General features: G+C 45.1%; 1 long non-coding RNA gene across 1 annotated transcript; it reads right to left on the reverse strand.

Annotated features, from left to right (window-relative positions):
* Positions 1-1894: 1894 nt before the first annotated feature.
* On the reverse strand, positions 1895-18142 carry LOC140719262 (uncharacterized). Its single transcript, XR_012096877.1, has 4 exons — positions 18043-18142; positions 15386-15481; positions 14370-14426; positions 1895-2074 (listed from the first exon to the last, which is right to left on the reverse strand). It is a non-coding gene; the product is annotated as an uncharacterized lncRNA (long non-coding RNA).
* Positions 18143-19231: the final 1089 nt, after the last annotated feature.

Consider the following 19231-nt stretch of genomic DNA (forward strand, 5'->3'; position numbering starts at 1 on the left):
TCAGACCATATTGTAGTACTGTGAGCAGTCTTGGGCTCCATATCTAGAAAGGATGTGTTGACATTGGAATCAGTACAGAGGAGGTTTACAAGAATAATCCTAAGAATGAAAGGGTTAATGTGTGAGGAGTGTTTGATGCCTCTGGACCTATACTCTCTGGAGTTTAGAGGAATGAGGGTGGATCTCAATGAAACCTACCAGCCTCAGAATGGAAGGATATTTCTTTAGAATGGAGATGTGGAGTAATTTCTTTAGCCAGAGAGTGGCGAATCTGTGGAATTCATTGCTCTTTTCTATTTATGATTTATAATTTAAGTTTTTATTATATTTGTTATCGATTTGTACTCTAGGGAGCGCAAAGCGCAGAATCAAATATCGCTGTGATAATTGTATGCTCTAGTATCAATTGTTTGGCCACAATAAAGTAGTAGTAATAATAATAATAATAATAATAATAATAATAATAATAATAATGATGAATAATACAGGCAGCTGTGGAGGCCAAGTAATTGGGAATACATCAGGTGTAGGTTGGTAGGTTCTTGATTGGTAAGTGTGTCAAAGGTTACAGGGAGTACCCAGGAGAATGGGGTTGAGAGGTATAATAATTTAGCCACAAATTAATGGTGGTGCAGACTTTAGAGCCAAAATGTCTTACGAAGGACCTTAGGTTTGAATCGCCTAGGACACTGCCCTGAGCAACACCTGTGCTGAGAAGGTGTATGATGCATGTTCTGGGACTGGAGAGTCTCCTGCAGTTCTTTGTACAGTTACTAAACTGTGAAGTGTAATACATAGAGAGGTTGTTGCTGACCTCAGCTTTCTTTCACAGCAGTATGACCTTTTCAAAGGGTCAGAGTCATTTGTGATAAAGTTAAACCTTTAACAACTGTTCTTTGCTGGCTTTTTGTTGTAAACAAGAACCAGTCTTCAGTTCTTTAATGTCAATTGCACGCAGTAGTCAGTTTGAAGTTGCAAGCAGAGCTTTGCAAAAAAAGTGTTATGGAGCTCAGGCTGCTAGCCTGCAGAAGGTGGCTGCCTGCTAAAGAGGTCTGGTTTTTGCTATGTGAAGAGATTTCAAATGCAAGACAATGGGGGTTATGTCACTTTGCACATCGAACATGGTTACAGGTTGGGATGTTGGTGTACTCAGAGGGTCAGCCCTCACGGTATTAATTGTGGGTGCTTGGGATCTCTGTCACCAGAAGCTTTTAAGACCATCTGTGTGAGTTACTTTGTCCTAGCAAAAGTATCCAGAAAATATCACATGCAATGATGCTATCTATTAGAAAATAGCTAAAACATCAGAAGCATTGGGGGTGGTTAGAAAAGGCAAAGAAAATGACAGATGGGGTAAGATGGGGGTGACAGAGAGAAAAACTAGAATTTCTCAACTTTCGGTTTCTGAGAAGGACGACTCACTTGTCCGCTACTTGTTGTTATATTCTTCTAGTTAGTAAGCTTTGTACCTGTGTTTAGAAATCCTTTGTAGTTTATAAATATTTTGTAATTCAAAAATTTAATCCTCTGTGAGTGTTAAATATGTGTTAAGAGCTGGTTCTCAAAATGTCAAAATGTGTGTCATTAAAAATAAAATAAACTGTATTTAAACAACATTATTAGCTGAAGTATCTCCTTCTTGGTAAGGATGGGGTCCCACCACACAAGCAGCTAGACCTCTGCACAGAGACTAGATAGGGATGTAAGCTAGTTCTCGAAGAATATGTGGATACAGTACAACCTCCCTCTGGTGAGGGTATCCATAGATGCCATAAATCAGAGAGGGCTTTTGAGTTTAGGGCTTTGCAGACAGGGAACCCAATACCATCACAGAAGTACTCACACAGCCAATTATTGCCAGGATGGGGCTGGAAACAGTGGGTCATCACTAAATTGTTTAATTACGGATCTCCAAAGGTACACAGTGGGCAACACCAGGCCGCCGAAAGCTTCTTCAACCTTCACGTCCATCATCATCCATGCCTGCTGCCACTTCTGCACCTGTGTGGCTCCTGATTCCAACGAGGTTCAGAGGGAACAACGTGAAGGAAAGGTATCACTCAGATTTCAACAGCTTGGAAAAATAAAGACAATAGGATGAAGTCTTTATCTCACTTCCCACAAAACAAATGTTACACAGACCCCACACTCACCAAGCCCTGCTGATCAAACCCAAATACTCTTCGGATGCTCTCTAAACCTCCTACGCTCCGGCTTCAACGTTTCTTGCTTTCTACCCTCTCTGTGCCTATCATGATTTTGCAAACCTCTATCAGATCCCCCTTCAGCCTCCACCATTTGAAGGAAGGAAAACAAATCCAGCCCACCTGGTCAATGCCCATCCCTGACAATGTTCTGGGGAATCACCTTTGCACCTAGTTGGATGAGGTAGACTCTTAACCTGACAATCTACCTCATTGTGGCCTTGCAACTTACTGTCTGCCTTCAGTTCCTCTGTAACACTTTATTCTGCACCCTGGTATTGTTTTCCTTTGTACTACCTCAATACTCTGCTGTAATGAACTGATCTGTATGAATGGCATGCAAAGGGAGTGTTTCACTGTACCTCAGTATACAGTGTGTAACAATATAAATCCATTTACCATTGACATCACATTTTCCCTGCACCGTGGAAACCAGAACTGCTCACAAAACTCCAATTGCATCCTAACCAAGCTGTGACATTGAACTCACAACTCCATGCTGATAGGTTCCACGATCCGGCTAATTAAGATAAGTATCCAGATTGAAGAGAGGTATCTTGTTGAACTTCTCGCTGCCTCAGCAGAACTGTCAGCATAATCAAAGACCATCAGGCAGAAGATACACAACCCTGAAAACACATCCCACCAGGCTCAAGGACAGCTTTTATTGAATGATTGAATGGTTCCCTCGTGCAATAAGATCGCCTTTTGACCACACAATCTACCTCATTATGAGCCTCCACCTTATTGTTTCCCTGCACTGCACTTTCTCTGGAGCTATTACACTTTATTCTGCACTGTTTTTGTTTCACCTTGTTCTTCCTGAGCGATTGGGTAATGAATAGATCTGTATGCAAGTATCAGACGCAAAATGCTGGAGGAACTCAGCAGGTCAGGCAGCATCCATGGAAATGAACAGTCGAAGTTTTGGGCTGAGATCCTTCTTCGGGACTGGAAAGGAGGGGGGAAGATGCCAGAATAAAAAGTGGGGTGGAAGGAGGGTAAGGTGACAGGTAAAGCCAGGTGAGTGGGAAAGTGCTGGAGAGGAAGGAATCTAATAGGAGAGTAGACTTAGGAGAAAGGGAAAGAGGAGGGATACCAGGGAGAGGTAGAAAGGAGGTAAGAAGCCACTGTGGGGAATAGAAAAAGAGGGAAGCGGGGGAGGGAAAATTCCCGCCTTCTCTCTCCAGTCCTGTAGATGGGTTTTGGCCCGAAACATCAACTGTTTACTCTTTTCCATAGATGCTGCTGAGTTCCTCCAGCATTTTGTGCGTGTTGCTTTCACTCTGTCTGTCCCAGCCTTACTAGTCCTTCCAAAGTGCACTACCTCACACTTTCCACCATTAAATTCCACCTGTTATCCCACCAATTGATCACTATCATCCTGTTTCCTAAAATGACCCTGCACAATATCGACAGCATCACCAACGTTCATGTCAACAGTGAAGTTACTAATCATGCTCCTGCGTTCACATCTGCTTCGTTGGTGTAAGCCTCGACAAACAGCAAGGATCTCACTGGTCACAGGCTTCCAGTCGCCAAAACAACACCCACTTCTCCCGTCACCAAGACAATTCGCCAACTGATGCTGGATCCCATAGAACATAACGTTGGGCACTGGTCTCTTGTGTGGGACCATGTCAGTGGTGTTACAGAAGTCGACCTATTCAGACAGGTGTTCCTCCACGTTTCCTTGAATTAATCTCTGCCTTTTCCTACGTAAATTAATCATGCCTCTCAGAGCTTTTATATAACTTTCCCAACACCAACATTAGAATCACTACCTGGTTTATCCCCGCTGCCCTTCTTGAATGAAGCTACCACATTTAATGCTTTCCAGCCTTCTACCTCACCTGTGGTTGGTGAAGGATTTTTAAAATTATTTATTGAGATACCACGTATCTTTGGCTCTTGAGGCAGCACTGCCCAGTGACCCCCAATTTAACCCCAGCCTAATAATCATGGGGCAATTAACAGTGACCAATTAACCTACTTGGCAGCCTTGGACTGTGGGAGGAAACTGGAGCCAACCAGGGTAGGTATTACATAGTAAACAGGAGGGCACTGTGGGGTGTGGTAGAACAGAGTATAATGTAGGGAAGTGTATGGTCATACAGTTTGGTAGAAGAAATAATAAGAAGAAAGCTCTTAACTCTGAGTGGAGCCATTGGGACGCCGTCGTGATGGCATATTTTTTTTAGCAGGCTTTCTTGTTTTCACGAGGCCAAGTTGCGAGCCAGCATGCATGGAGAGCGTGCAAGGGAGCCGGCTGGATTTGAACTCAGGAGCCTTCGCTCCCAAGTCCAGCGCTGATGCCACTACGCCACCAGCCGGCAGCGAAGAAATAAAAGCATAGACTATTTTGTAAACAGGGAGAAAATTCAAAAGTCTGAAGCGCAAAGTGACTTGTGTAGGATTTCCTAAGGGTTAACTTTCAAGTTGAGTCGGTAGTAAATTGTCATAGTAAATGCAATGTTAGCATTACTTTCAAAAGGAATAGAAAATAAGAGCAAGGATATGATGCTGAAGCTTTAAAAAGCTGCTAGCATAATCAAAGACCCCACCCAGCCTGGATATTCTCCCCTCTCCCATTGGGCAGAAGATACAAAAGCTCACCACCAGGCTCAAGATCTGCACTTTCTCCGTAGCTTTTACACTTTATTCTGCCTTGCTATTGTTTTACTTTATTTAAGTCAATACACTGTGTAACCATATGATCTGTATGAACAGAAGCTTTTCACCATATCCTGGCACACTTGACTATAATAAATGAATAGGAATACCTTCAGCCCGTAAAGTCCATTCTGATTATTGGCCGCCTATTTACGTGAATCCTATATTAATCCCATTTTCCTCTTCTCTCAACATAGTCATAAACTCCTCTCCAATTCTACCGCTCACCCACACACTTGGGGGCAACTTACAGTTAAGCTACTAACCCGCAGCTCTTTGATATGTGGGAGGAGGCCCATGCCGTCCACACAGACAGCGTCAGAAGTCAGGATTGAACCCAGGCCTTTGCCGCCTGACTGGCCTGCGGCACTCTGCTACTCTCAGGCCAACACGGTGAGCTTGTGCTGCTGGGATTTCAGCTGATAACCCATGATAATTTGAATGCTAGTCCTTCTCCCAGTGATTTCAGCTGAACTGCTGTGGGTGTTTCTGGGGACGGTAAACAAACACAGGCTCCATGGGGAGCGAGAATGAGAGCAGAGTTTTGGAAGAATGCGTCTATGTATCACATAGATACCATTAGCTGCTACTGCATCTACACAGGTCTCAGAACAGCAATCCCGACTAATCCCATTTGGCCTGCAGACTTGTAACTTTCTGCACTTCAGTTATTTCTCTTGAAATGTGTTGAGGGCCGTTCTGCATCTACGATCCTTTCAGGCAATGTATCCAAAATTTGTTTAGAAAGGCCATTTCTCAACCCCGCCATCATTCTTCATAACCATAACATATAACCCTGTACAAGCAGCCATTCAATGTCTGACAATTATCTTATGCTTCGTTCCATTAAAACAGTTGTGGACCTACCTTACCGTTTTCCCTTGCATTAACCTTAGTAATTAACCTTACAGATGAGTCTGCACGTGGGACCTTTGCTGAAATACAAATGGGCTTGCCTGGTGTCTCAGGGCTGGGTGTGCCTGCACCAACCCCCCCCCCCCCATCCCAGCACACCTTCTCTGCCACCTGTCCCACACCCCTCCCGGGGCAATCCTCCCTCACCTTCCCCAACATCCTTTGCTACCGGCAGGTTGACAAACTCGCCTCTCTGATTCATTTCATCAGGCGTAACATTCTGCAATCCAGTCCAGCCTGTGTGACCTTGATAGACGCGTGCCTTTCTCTGTTGATTTGTAACTCCAGTCTATATTTTCCAACAATTTTCTCATCAGCAGTGGTGAGGCAACCAGCAATTATTTGGCCTGTCGCCCAGCCCCTCTTTTAAGAAGTACAAACATTCAAACATATGAATTATGAGCAGGGCTTGGCACCCCAGACCTGGTCTGACATTTAATAAATCATGGCTGGTAGCATCTGCGTTCCTGTTTTACTGCGGTAATTCCCTCTCCATCATTCATCAAGAACTTATCTACTTCTGCCATAAAAATATTCAAAGAACGTTTCTGCCGTCTTTTGAGGTAGAGAGTTCCAAAGACTCGTGACCCTCAGTACAATAATGTTGTCTCAATAAGACTTTAGTAAGGCCACATCTTGTCGCATTCAATTCTGATAGCCCTCATTACAGGAAAGACGTGGAGTCTTTAGAGAGAGTGCAGAAGAGATCTACCCAGGATTACAGTGCTTGTGTTATAAGGAGAGGTTGGACAAAATTGGGTTATTTTCTCTGGAGTGGCAGAGGCTGTAGGGAGATCTGACAGAGGTTTATAAGATTACGCGAGGCATAGATAGACAGCCAGAATCTTTCCCCAGGGTCGAAATGTACCAGAGGGTATGCATTTAAGGTGAGAGGGGATAAATTTAAAGGAGATGTGTGAGACGTCTTTTTTTTTACCCAGAAAGTGGTGATACCTGGAATGTACTAGCGGGCGAGGGGGTGGCGGGTGACTGGAATGTACTAGTGGGGGGGGGGGTGCCTGCAATGTGCCATCAGGGGTAGTAGAGGAGGGGAATACAGTTAAAACATTCATGAGGCTCTAAGATAGACAGAATCAAAATCAGAATCAAATTTATTATCGCTGACATAGTGTAACGAAGTGAAGTTTGTTGACCTGTAGCAGCAGTACAGTGCACAGACCTGAAAAAGCTATAGTGCAATGTAAAGGAATAGAGGCAGTCTGCACAGGTTCATTGGTATCTCTGCACAGAGTGCTGACCTGCTGAGTTCCTCAGGCAGTTTTCACACCTCTGTAACTCACAGCTGTGCAGTCTCTCGATGTTTAGATTATACTGTATGCTTCTTTGTTCCCTGCCCATACCATACCCCATTTGCCATATAAGACCATAAGACATAGGAGCAGAATTAGGCCATTCAGCCCATCGAGTCTGATCCAAGATCCCACTCAACCCCATACACCTGTCTTCTTGCTATATCTTAACCTACTCTCCCCTAACTTAACTACATCTCCCTGTAACCTCCTTATGTCCTCTTCACAACTTGTTTTCTGACATCAATTTAGTGTGAGAGAGGAAAGATTTCAACAGGATCTGCGTAGTGCGTAAAGGCAACAAGCTGCCAGAGAAAGTGTTTGGGGCAGATACGATAGCAGCATTTAAAAGGTGTTTGGACAGGTAAATGGATATGAAAGGTTTAGAGGGAAATGGCACTGGATTAAGTGGGCATCTTGGTCAGAATGATGAGTTGGACTGAATGGTCTATTTCCGTGCTGTATGTCTCTATCTTTGCATCATGAACACATTTTGCAACCATAATTGAATTATAAATAAAATACATATCTATTTATAAAAGTTAAAGCACTAATCCCATTACACAACACTCATTACGTTTTACCAAGCAATAAAATAGGTAACGTAGCAGTTGGCATGATTACAGCTCGGGGTGCCTGAATTCGGAGTTCAATCCCAGCGTCCTCCGTAAAGGATCTGTACTTCCTGCGGAATGCACGGCTCTTCTCCAGGTGCAATTAATCAGATGGGTTACTTGCCCCGTGATTAGTTTAGGGTTAAATCAAGGTTGTCGGGGTTGCTGGGTGCTGAGACTCGAAGGCCTGGAAGGGCCTGTTCTGCACTGTATCTCTAGGTAGATTTTTAAAATCTGTTTTGTCTACTGTTTCCAGAAAGCATCGCGAACTTTACTTTCCACAATGAACTTCATGGAAATCCAAGTGTTTCCTTTTACCCACAGAACGTGTTTCTTTTTCAAAGAACTCTAATAACCTGAACAAACGTGTAACCAGTGTAAGGATGCAGCCAATCTAATGAAATGGATTAAAACCAACACATCAACCATCTCATTGGCTACTTTTAAGACCCTCAGATGCTGAATAGGATCCTGAGATACTTCAGCCTGAATTTATCCTATTGATTGTAATGTTCCTGAAATCAGAATCAGAATCAGGTTTATTATCACCGGCAGGTGACGTGAAATTTGTTAACTTAGCAGCAGCAGTTCAATGCAATACATAATCTAGCAGAGAGAGAAAAAAATAATAAAATAAAACCTAATTATAAATAAACAAGTAAATCAATTACGTTAATTGAATAGATTATTTTAAAATGTGCAAAACAGAAATACTGTATATTAAAAAAGAGAGTGAGGTAATGTCCAAAGCTTCAAATTCCATTTAGGAATTGGATGGCAGAGGGGAAGAAGCTGTTCCTGAATCGCTGAGTGTGTGCCTTCAGGCTTCTGTACCTCCTACCTGATGGGAACAGTGAGAAAAGGGCATGTCCTGAGTGCTGGAGGTCCTTAATAATGGATGCTGCCTTTCTGAGACACCGCTCCCTAAAGATGTCCTGGGTACTTTGTAGGCTAGTACCCAAGATGGAGCTGACTAGATTTGTAACCGCTCTCCCAATTTTAGATTTGCAACCATTTCTGAGATGTTGGTAAATTGGTTTATTATTGTCACATGTACTGAGGCAGAATAAGAAATCTTTCTATTGCACACCATTCATGTGGATCGTTTCATTACAACTGTACTGAGGCAGTCCGGGTTAAAGCAATAGTGGAATGCAGAATAGTGTGTTACAGGTTCAGAGAAGGCCACGGGAGCAGAATTCGTCCATTCCGACCATTGAATCCCCGCTGCCATTTGATCATGGCTGATTTATTTTCCCTCTCATCTCCATTTTCCTGCCTTCTCCCCATAAACTTTTATGCCCTTCCTAATCAAGAACCTATCAAGCTTTACTTTAAATATGCACAATGAGTTGACCTCAGCAGCCGTCTGTGGCAAGAATTTCCACAGATTCACCAGCCTCTGGCTACAAAAATTCCTCCTCATCTCCATTGTGAAAGGAATGTCCTATTCTGAGGCTACTGCTCCTGGTCCTAAATGCTCCCACTGTTGGAAACATGCCCTCCGCATCCACTCTATCTAGGCCTTTCAATACTCGTAATTTCAATGAGATCCCCCCACCCCCGTACTTTTCTAAACTCCAGTGAGAACAGGCCCAGAGCCTCAGCATTAACCCTTTCATTCTCAGGATTCCCAGGAAAGTGCAGTGGAACCAGACACAAGGTGTAAGGCCATAACATAGACTTCATAGACTGTGACGTCAATAATCAATTATCGCAGTATGGAACCATTCAATGGTCTTAAAACAGTGGAATAGAAGCTGTCCTTGAGCCTAGAAGTATGTGAATTTGTGTCTTCTGCCTGATCGGAGGGAGGAGGAGGGTGAATGTCCGGAGTGGGTGAGGTCTATGATCATGCTGGTTGCTTCACTGAGGAGGTGAGAAGTGTAGACAGAGTCCATGGAGGGGAGGCTGGTTTCTGTGATGTGCTGAGCTGTGTTCACAACTCTGCATTTCCTATTCCCTGCAGTGAAGTCTGGTGCAAAATTCTATCTGCTAATCTCCCATGGTGAATTCTCTCGACTCACTTTCTAAAGGCTCACTCTGTTAACTTCTCTTTTTTAAAATATTTATAGGAACACTTCCCAAATGTATTCATACTTCTAGGCAGCTTTCTCTCAGACTCTCATTTTTCCTTGCATAATAATCACTTGGCCGTTCTTCGCTTTTTAAAAATTCCATCTAGTCTTCTGATCTATTGCCACATTTGTTCAAAAATACGCTTTTTTATTTGAGATAATCTGTTTAAGTTAATCACAGATAATTTATAATGGAACTTTATTTCTCATTGTAGTTTTACTATTACGTCTGTGTGCTCTGTTCTTTCCTGACACCATTTTACTACCTCACTTTTTCCTTTTCTTCAGCCCTCACCAGAAACCATGAACCCTATGCCAGCCTTTAACTACTTGTTTTAATGCCCATTATCTTTGTGGTTTTCTTTTAAATTTGGACTCCTTCTAGTCCATGCCGAACGCTTACTCTCACCAAGTCCCACCGACCTGCACTCAGCCCATAACCCTCCATTCCTTTCCTGTCCATATACCTATCCAATTTTTTTTTAATGACAATATCGAACCTGCCTCTACTACTTCTACTGGAAGCTTGTTCCACACAACTATCACTCTCTGAGTAAAGAAGTTCCCCCTCATGTTACCCCTAAGCTTTTGCCCCTTAACTCTCAACTCATGTCCTCTTGTTTGAATCTCCCCGACTCTCAATGGAAAAAGCCTGTCCACGTTGTTATGAATGTACCACAGCTCTGAGGGGCCGAAGGGTGTGGGACCAGCCCCCTCCTTCCGGAGAATCGCAAGATCGCTATTAATTCGGGTCTTGGACCCAGGAAATGAGAGACAATGCAACGGATCTGACCATTGTTCTTAGAGACACCTGTGTGAATTGCAACTTTATACTACGTGCCAGCTATCAGGGACATGGACACCATCGGGCAATGTGGGGTGGGGATTGTATCACCCTACCTTGATTGACATCTACAAATCTGCCGGTCACGATAAAAAGGGGACTGCAGGAGGCAGTACCCCAGCGACGCACCAGAAGGAGACCATCGCTCATCGCTCCCGTGAGGATGGGAAGCCGTTCGGGAGCCATGTGTGGTTCGGTTCCCCTAGCCTGGGGAACGAGTGGCTGATAACCCCGAAAAGGACTTCGAACTGACAACGGGGAACCCACGTTCCCGATTCAACGAGTTGCGTCCAAAAGGCTGGCAAGTTTATTTTCTCTCTCCAACACGTGAGACCCCAGCGGTCCCCAAAAGGCTAAAAGCCTGCATGAACTTCAGAGACTTTGATATTTCGATCGGACAATAGTTTTACCCCTAGACAAACGATAGAGCTACTTCTTAATGTTGATTATTACTATACCCGCGCTTTAGATTGAGTATTGACGACGTATATTATCTGAATGTTTGTATTAACCTTACTTTTGTGCCCCTTCATAAATAAAAACGTTTAAAAAATAGTACCATCAGACTTCAGCGGACCTCTCTCTCTTTGCTGGTAAGTGACCGAGTTATGGGTTCGTAACAACATTGGGGGCTCGTCCGGGATTTGACACCAAATTGGAGGGCCAGTGAATCGGGCTTAAATCAAAAATTTGGATCTGGTAACGGGTAGCCAGATGGGAAACCAGCAAATATGGATGTGGATGAATTTATGGGAAACCCGACTCTGGGGGCGCTAGAGGTGGCTACCAAATTAGACTTGGTAAATCTGGCGAAGGGGTTAAGCCTCACAGAGGTGAGGTCATCAATGAAAAAGCAGGAAGTGTGAAGGGTCATAACTCAGTATTACATTGGGAAGAAGGTGTTTGCAGCTGAGGATTTGGAAAATATCCCTGAAAAGGTACTAGCGAGTGGGACGGATCAGTTAGAGTTGGAGAAATTAAGGTTGGAACATGAATTTAAAGTAAAGCAGCTGGAAGCAGCTGAGAAGGAGAAGGAAAGGGCTGAGAGGGAGAAAGAAAGGGAGCAGGCATTCCAACTAAAGGAGTTAGAGGTGAAACGGAATCATGAGCTTCAGCTAAAGGGGCTGGAAGCAATTGAGAAAGGGAAGGAGAGAGAGTCTTTACCGACCCTGTGCCACGAGGGTTTAGAGGGTGGAAAGACGAAGAATAGTAAAGTGAAAGGGGGTAAGGGAGAGGAGATAGATCTGCCCTTAGCGAAGAGAAAGGTCCTAGAGGTAGGAAATAAAGATGAGAAACAGATAAAGCTGTTAAAAGGTCCAGAGTTGGACATGGATGATCTGTCTGGGGTGGCAGCCCTGTTTGAAGAAGTTGAGAGATATAAAGGTGTTCCCGATAATGAGATGAGGGCAGTCCTAGATGAAAAGGATGCCACTACCTTGGAAAGTTCTGCTGGGTTGGCAGATGAGGTTGTTTCAGCCCGCGGGGTTGAGTTTACTCTGGAAGGGAGTTGCCCAGAGAGTAGCTGGGAGGAGCATGGGAATTTGGAATTTGAAAAAGGTACGGGTATTGAAAGCCTGGAAGAGGTCAATGTCCCGTTGGAGTGTGTCCAAGATGGGGATGCACGTGGTCCTGAACCTAGTCACGGAGCTCAGGAAAAGTCTGAGGTATTTGATTCAGCTGGACGAGACGGCTGTCCTTTTGGGTCAGATAGACTGGGTTCAGTGAAGAAAGGGTTAACCTTGGTAATAGGGGGAGGTGGAAGTTCCCTGGGATCTGAGCTCGAAGGTGTGGTAAAACTTAAAGCAGAACTTGAAAATGGGAAGATAAATATGATTATTGAAGGAACCGGAAAGTTTGTAGTTCCCAAATCGAATGAAAAAATTTTAAACCCTGCAGCTCGCTTACAGAGTAAGCCGGGAGCTGCCGGGGCCCCACACGCTATTGTTATTCAAGGGTGTGGGGTGAACAGGCAGCACTTGATGTGCTGTCTGAACAAAGCGGGATCGCTTGCAGATCTTAAATTGGAAACTAATAGCATGACGGGTCCTGAAGAGAAAAATAGCAACTTGCTTAAAACTAAGGAATTGGGTGGGAATGAACTAGGTCTGGGATCCGGTGTTGATAAGGTAACTCCTATGAATAAGGCGGACGGGAGTTTACCCCGCCAAACTACTCGAGCTCCTCCTGTAGAAACTCACCGGAAAAAAGGTGATGGTTAATGGGGGCGCCATTTTTAAATAGGAAAACTGGCTGTACGGGATTTTGACAAAGCATGTGAATAACAAAGACAACCCTCTTGGAACCTGCCTGTTAAGTTGAAATCTGATGCTACCAGCCTTTAGTCAGGTACAAGAGAAAAAAAATATTAAAGGAAGTGCCACTGTACTTGTTACCTGTTTAGATGCTGAAGTAAATGTATAACTGTGTGGCTCTGTAGTTAGAAAAAAAAGCTAGTGTATTGTGTTAGATTCTAAAATCCTGTAAGACTCTGTACTACTTCGTTTTCACCGCTGGTGAAAACGCTTTGAAGAAAGGGGGTGTTATGAATGTACCACAGCTCTGAGGGGCCGAAGGGTGCGGGACCAGCCCCCTCCTTCCGGAGAATCGCAAGATCGCTATTAATTCGGGTCTTGGACCCAGGAAATGAGAGACAATGCAATGGATTTGACCATTGTTCTTAGAGACACCTGTGTGAATTGCAACTTTATACTACGTGCCAGCTATCAGGGACATGGACACCATCGGGCAATGTGGGGTGGGGATTGTATCACCCTACCTTGATTGACATCTACAAATCTGCCGGTCACGATAAAAAGGGGACTGCAGGAGGCAGTACCCCAGCGACGCGCCAGAAGGAGACCATCGCTCATCGCTCCCGTGAGGACGGGAAGCTGTTCGGGAGCCACGTGTGATTCGGTTCCCCTAGTCTGGGGAACGAGTGGCTGATAACACCGAAAAGGACTTCGAACTGACAACGGGGAACCCACATTCCCGATTCAATGAGTTGCGTCCAAAAGGCTGGCAAGCTTATTTTCTCTCTCCAACACGTGAGAACCCAGCGGTCCCCGAAAGGCTAAAAGCCTGCATGAACTTCAGAGACTTTGATATTTCCATCGGACAATAGTTTTACCCCTAGACAAACGATAGAGCTACTTCTTAATGTTGATTATTACTATACCCGCGCTTTAGATTGAGTATTGACGACGTATATTATCTGAATGTTTGTATTAACCTTACTTTTGTGCCCCTTCATAAATAAAAATGTTTTAAAAATAGTACCATCAGACTTCAGCAGACCTCTCTCTCTTTGCTGGTAAGTGACCCAGTTACGGGGTTCGTAACAACGTCAACTCTATCTATCCCCCTCATAATTTTAAATACCTCTATCAAGTCCCCCCTCAACCTTCTACACTCCAAAGAATAAAGACCTAACTTGTTCAACCTTTCTCTGTAACTTAGGTGCTGAAACCCAGGTAACATTCTAGTAAATCTCCTCTGTACTCTCTCTACAAAGAACATCCCTCTTTGTCCTATTTACATTATTGAACCCCACCCCAAGCCCCTCTTTGGCTCTGAGTAGTCCTAAACCCAGGCACTGGGTGGGCAAGTTAGCCTTTGGATAACATTTACCTTCTTTCCTCAAATGCTTATTGTAATATTTATCCAACGCCTGCACTCTGTCCATAACATTTCCCAGAAATCTGGTTATTCCAGATCAAAGCCTTACTCACCCTGGTGGAACAGGAGCCTGCCCTGGTGTTTATTTTGTCCGTCCCAGATGTTGTTTCCTGGAAGAAAAAGTAGAAATTACTGCCAAGGGAAGTGAGACATTTCGGGACTGGGGATGCACACTGCAAGAGTTGTAGACACAGCTCGGTAATCGTGGAACTCATGGACACTGTCTACGCTTTTCACTGCCTCAGTAAAGCAGCCGGCATAATCGTATACCCCCACCCCTCCCAGATATTCTCCCTTCGCCCATCAGGCAGAAGATGCAAAAGCCTAAAAGCACGTAGGACAACGTGTGTGGCAGGGCAGAAGGTACTGCTGGTCCTCCATTGAGGGGAAGGCCTTAGAAACGAGAAAAGTCAACAGAAAACCAGAAAGCAACTGAAAAAGAATGAGCAACATGGGGATTCTGTGGCCGGAACTGAGTAACAACACAGCTCACGTCACTTTGAGGCCATTTGGCCAGCCATGCCTATCCTAGCTCTCCAAAAGAAGTGATCAATAACGTCCCTCTGCACAGCTCTCTCCCTTATCACCTGGAAAATGCTTTTTCACACCTCCTATGGAATATGATCCACACGCTTCCAGGCCGTGACCACACCTCTGTGTGAGTTAATCTATTGAGTCTGGGGTGGCACGGGTAGCATGGTGCTTAGCACAACGCGTTAGTACCAGCGACCCGGGCTCAATTCACGCTACTGTAAGAATCTCATCACCGTGTGCGTTTTCTCCCACAGTCCAAGGACGTGCCAGTTGGTAGGTTAATTGGGTCCGAGATTGAGGAACAAGCTGAGGTTTGGCTGATTTAGGCGCAGGGCGAGATCGAAGAGGTCATGGTTTCGGGGGCCGAAGGAGAGGGACGGGTTGGCGTTCAGCTCACTGCTTGGCAAGGTTTACTCATTTTGGCTCTGAACTGAGGCTGTGGCCTGCAACTAACGTGCTCTCGATCTGGCTGCAACTGTCTTCGTGGTTGTGAATTTACTTCTGTGAAGTTTAGTTCTTAATGTTATTTGCTTACTTTTTATTGTTTGCATGACTTGGTTTTTTTTGCAAGTTGGGTGTTTGATATCCTCCTTTTTTATGGGTTCTCTGGGTTTCTTTGCTTTGTGGCTGCCTGTACAGAGACAAATCACAAGGTTGTACATAGTATACATACTTCAATAATAAATGTACTTGAACTTAGGTGCCACCAAAATCTCATCACTGGCCGTGATTGTGAATCTCCTTCTACCCACCCACTCCAAATCCTCGACATCCATCGTCAGGGTGGGCTGAGAAATGGCTCTGTGCAGCGCCTTTTCATCACCACATTTGTGAAAACAATTACAACTGGAGTGGAGCATAATTGTAACAATTTCTGGAATGAATTCTGCCTTTGATACCACAGGGCTTGTGGTGAACTGCACCTGTGACAATGAAAATAGAGTCCTGTGTTAGATCACAAGGGGCAATACCCTACCCATGCTCCCCTCCTTGGAGTGTTGCCCGGTAAAATGACTCTGCTCACCCAGGCCCGTAGCCGGCTGTGCGCTTCTCCCGGCACGAATGGATGTCCAGCTCGTGGCATCCAGAAATGGAGACAATGCACCAGCCCAGAGTCAACAGAGATGCGCGAAATTTTTTCAGTTTTAGTGACCTTCAAGTATTTGTGTACGTTTTCTCAGGTTTGCTTTTGTGTCTCTCAGATTAGAATTGTGAAGGTGGAACTCTCTGTCACGTTGCTCGGCTTGAAGTACGTCACATGGGCACTTTAACACCTTAAATTAGATCCTCCATGCGGCTGCACAGTTCACACTCAGAGACACAAGAGGTTCTGCAAACACATGCTGGAGGAACTCAACAAGTCAGGCACCATCGATGCAGGGAAATAAGCAGTTGACACTGTGGGCCAAAATACTTCAACAGGATTGGAAAAGAAGATGGTAGAAGGCAGAATGAGAAGTGGAGGGGAGGGGAAAGAGTGCAAGCTGGCAGGTTATAGGACACACACACACACACACACACACACACACACACACACACACACACACACACACACACACACACACACACACACACACACACACACACACACACACACACACACACACACACACACACACACCTGGAGGAACTCAGCAGGCCAGGCAGCACCTATGCAAGACAGTACAGTCGACATTTCGGGCTGAGACTCTTCGGCAGGGCAGGAGAAAAAAAGATGAGGAGTCAGAGTTCGAAGGTGGGGGCAGGGGAGGAAGAAACACAAGGTGAAGGGAGAAACTGGGGCCGGGGAGAGGCGAAGTAAAGAGCTGGGAAGTTAATTAGTGAAAGAGATACAAGGCTGGAGAAGGGGGAAATCTAATAGGAGAGGACAGAGGCCACGGAGGAAAGAAAAGGGGGAGGAGCATCAGAGGGAGGCGATGGGTAAGATAAGTGAAAGAGGGAAAAGGGGATGGGGAATAGAGAAGGAGAGTGGGGCCATTACTGGAAGTTCGAGAAATCAATGTTCATGCCATCAGATTGGAGGCTACCCAGACGGAGTAGAAGGAGTTACTTCTCCAACCAGAATGTGGCCTCATTGCGACAGTGGAGGAGGCCATGGATGGACATGTTGAATGGAAATGGGAAGTGGAATTAAAATGGATGGCCACTGGGAGATGCCACTTTTTCTGATAGGTAAGGTTGGGTGAGGGGAAAATTGTGTGGGTGGGGAGGGGGGGTAAGTAAGAAGCTGGGAGGTGATAGGTGGAAGAGGTAAAGGGCTGAAGAAGGAGGAAAGGGAAGGGAGGAATAATTTCACACTCAGTCTGCTCGCTGTTGCCCGTAGGGCTAAGTGTACTATTAAACACTAGTCTCAAAATGAGTTGGATCAGTTATTGCCTCAAATCTCCAGTGACCCAGATTCTATCTTGACCTCCAACTCCTGGGGGAGTTTGCATGTTCTCAATGTGACCAGGCGATTTCCTCTGGGTGCTCTAGTTTCCTCCCAAACCCAAGTGGGTCAGCCACTGTACTTTGCCCTGGTTGTGTACATGGGTGTTGGAATCATGAGAGTTGACAGGAATGTGGGGAGACCGATATCAAACTGGGACTAGTGATTGCTCAGACTGGTCTCGGTGCACCAATTAAATCAGTGAGCAAATGGCTGACTAATCTTTTCTGGCTAGAGGAGTCCATATGCTTCAACTTTCCCTCACATTCATGTGCCTATCTCAACATCTCTTAAAAGTCCTAGTACATCTGCCTCTGCCACCACACCAGGCAGGAACCCAGCACTCTGTGTAAAAAACTGCCCCTCGCTTCTCCTTTGAACTTACCCCCTCTCACCTGGCTAAAGAAATTTCCCTCCATCTCTGTTCAAAATGGGCGCCCTTCTATCCTGAGGCTGTGCCCTTTTGTCCCAGACTTACCCTTTCCACATCTGCTCTGTCTGGGCCTTTCAACATTTGAAAGGTTTCAAGAAGATTTTCCCCTCCCCCCCATCCTTCTAAATTCCAGCAAATAAAGGCCCAGAGCCATCATATGTTCCTCCTGTGATAACCGGGAATCATCCTTGTGAACCTGCTCTGAACCCTCTCCAATGCCAGCACATCTTTTCTCAGACGAGGAGCCCGAAGCTGTTCACAATTACGGTAGCTGAAAGTGCCAAGGCTGACCTTGGATTGGCCCTTGGGCTGAGTGTGTTACTTCACTAACTTTCTGTGTTGCTGCCGCGGTTTCTTCTTCTTCTCCCTCAGCTTCAGCAAGTTCTGATATCCCGCTTCAATCACGTCACGATACGTGGGAGCGTCATCTGTAAATCCAGTGTTAAGAGAAAAGGCAAGGAGGATGACATTTCAAATAATTGATGCTTGACACAGCAAGGCTGACTCTCCAGCCAGGAGAATAGTGCAGAGATAATAAGCTCGTTTTCAGTAAATGGCCTGATTCTTTACTGTCCCTAATGGGCTGGATTTCAAAATCAATTGTCAAGTCAATAGGTCAAGAGTGGCTCAAACCAGCCCATGGAGAAAGGACTGTGGATGGGAGAGAGACACTGCGTGGGGTCACTGATCAGAGTAGCTCCAGAAAAGAGGTCACCTCATGGGCAAAACACATTTATCAGCACAGTATGCAGAGAAGCTGTAATATCAGTTATTGGAGGGTACATCTTGTACTACCACAAATCCTCTCTCAACAGCAGGACTCAATAACAGATGGTGGTGGTGGTGGTGGGGAGGGGGGATAAATTGATTTTAGCCTGAACTTACCTCCAAAGATACGAGATTCTGCAAGGGTATGAAAGGATAGTACAATATTTATTCAGTGAGAATATAGAACAAAGGACATAGTCTCTGACTAAGGGGCCAGCCAAGGAGAACTGAGATGAGAAAAATTACCGTGGGGCGCCACGGCAACATAGCGGTTGGCGTGAAGCGATTACAGCTCGGGGTGTTCCGGAGTTCGGAGTTCAATTCCGGTGCTGTCTGTCGGGAGTTTGTAAGTTCTCCACACGGCCATGTGCGTTTCCTCCAGGAGCTCCCCACAGTCCAAAGATGTACCAATTGGTATATTAATTAGTCATTGTGAACTGTCCCGTGATTAGGCTCGGGTTAAATACATGGGTTGCTGGGCGGTGCCGATCATTGGGACAAAAGGGTCCATTCAGCACTGTATCTCTAAATAAATAATTCTCTAATGACATAGTTGTTGAATATATTCTAGGCTGAGACTGACAGATCGGTGGGCACTAAAGGAAGCTGCAGGTGTGGGGATTACACAGTAAAGCAAAGGCACAGGACCAGCCAGCGTTTTACTGGATGGCTGCTCTGGTGTGTGAGGCCCAAAGAGCTATTTGTATTTGTTACATGCTTCTGATCATAAGTCCCGTTATCAATGGTCAAAA

The sequence above is a fragment of the Hemitrygon akajei genome, chromosome 31 (assembly GCF_048418815.1).
Source record: "Hemitrygon akajei chromosome 31, sHemAka1.3, whole genome shotgun sequence".
Lineage (NCBI taxonomy): Eukaryota > Metazoa > Chordata > Chondrichthyes > Myliobatiformes > Dasyatidae > Hemitrygon > Hemitrygon akajei.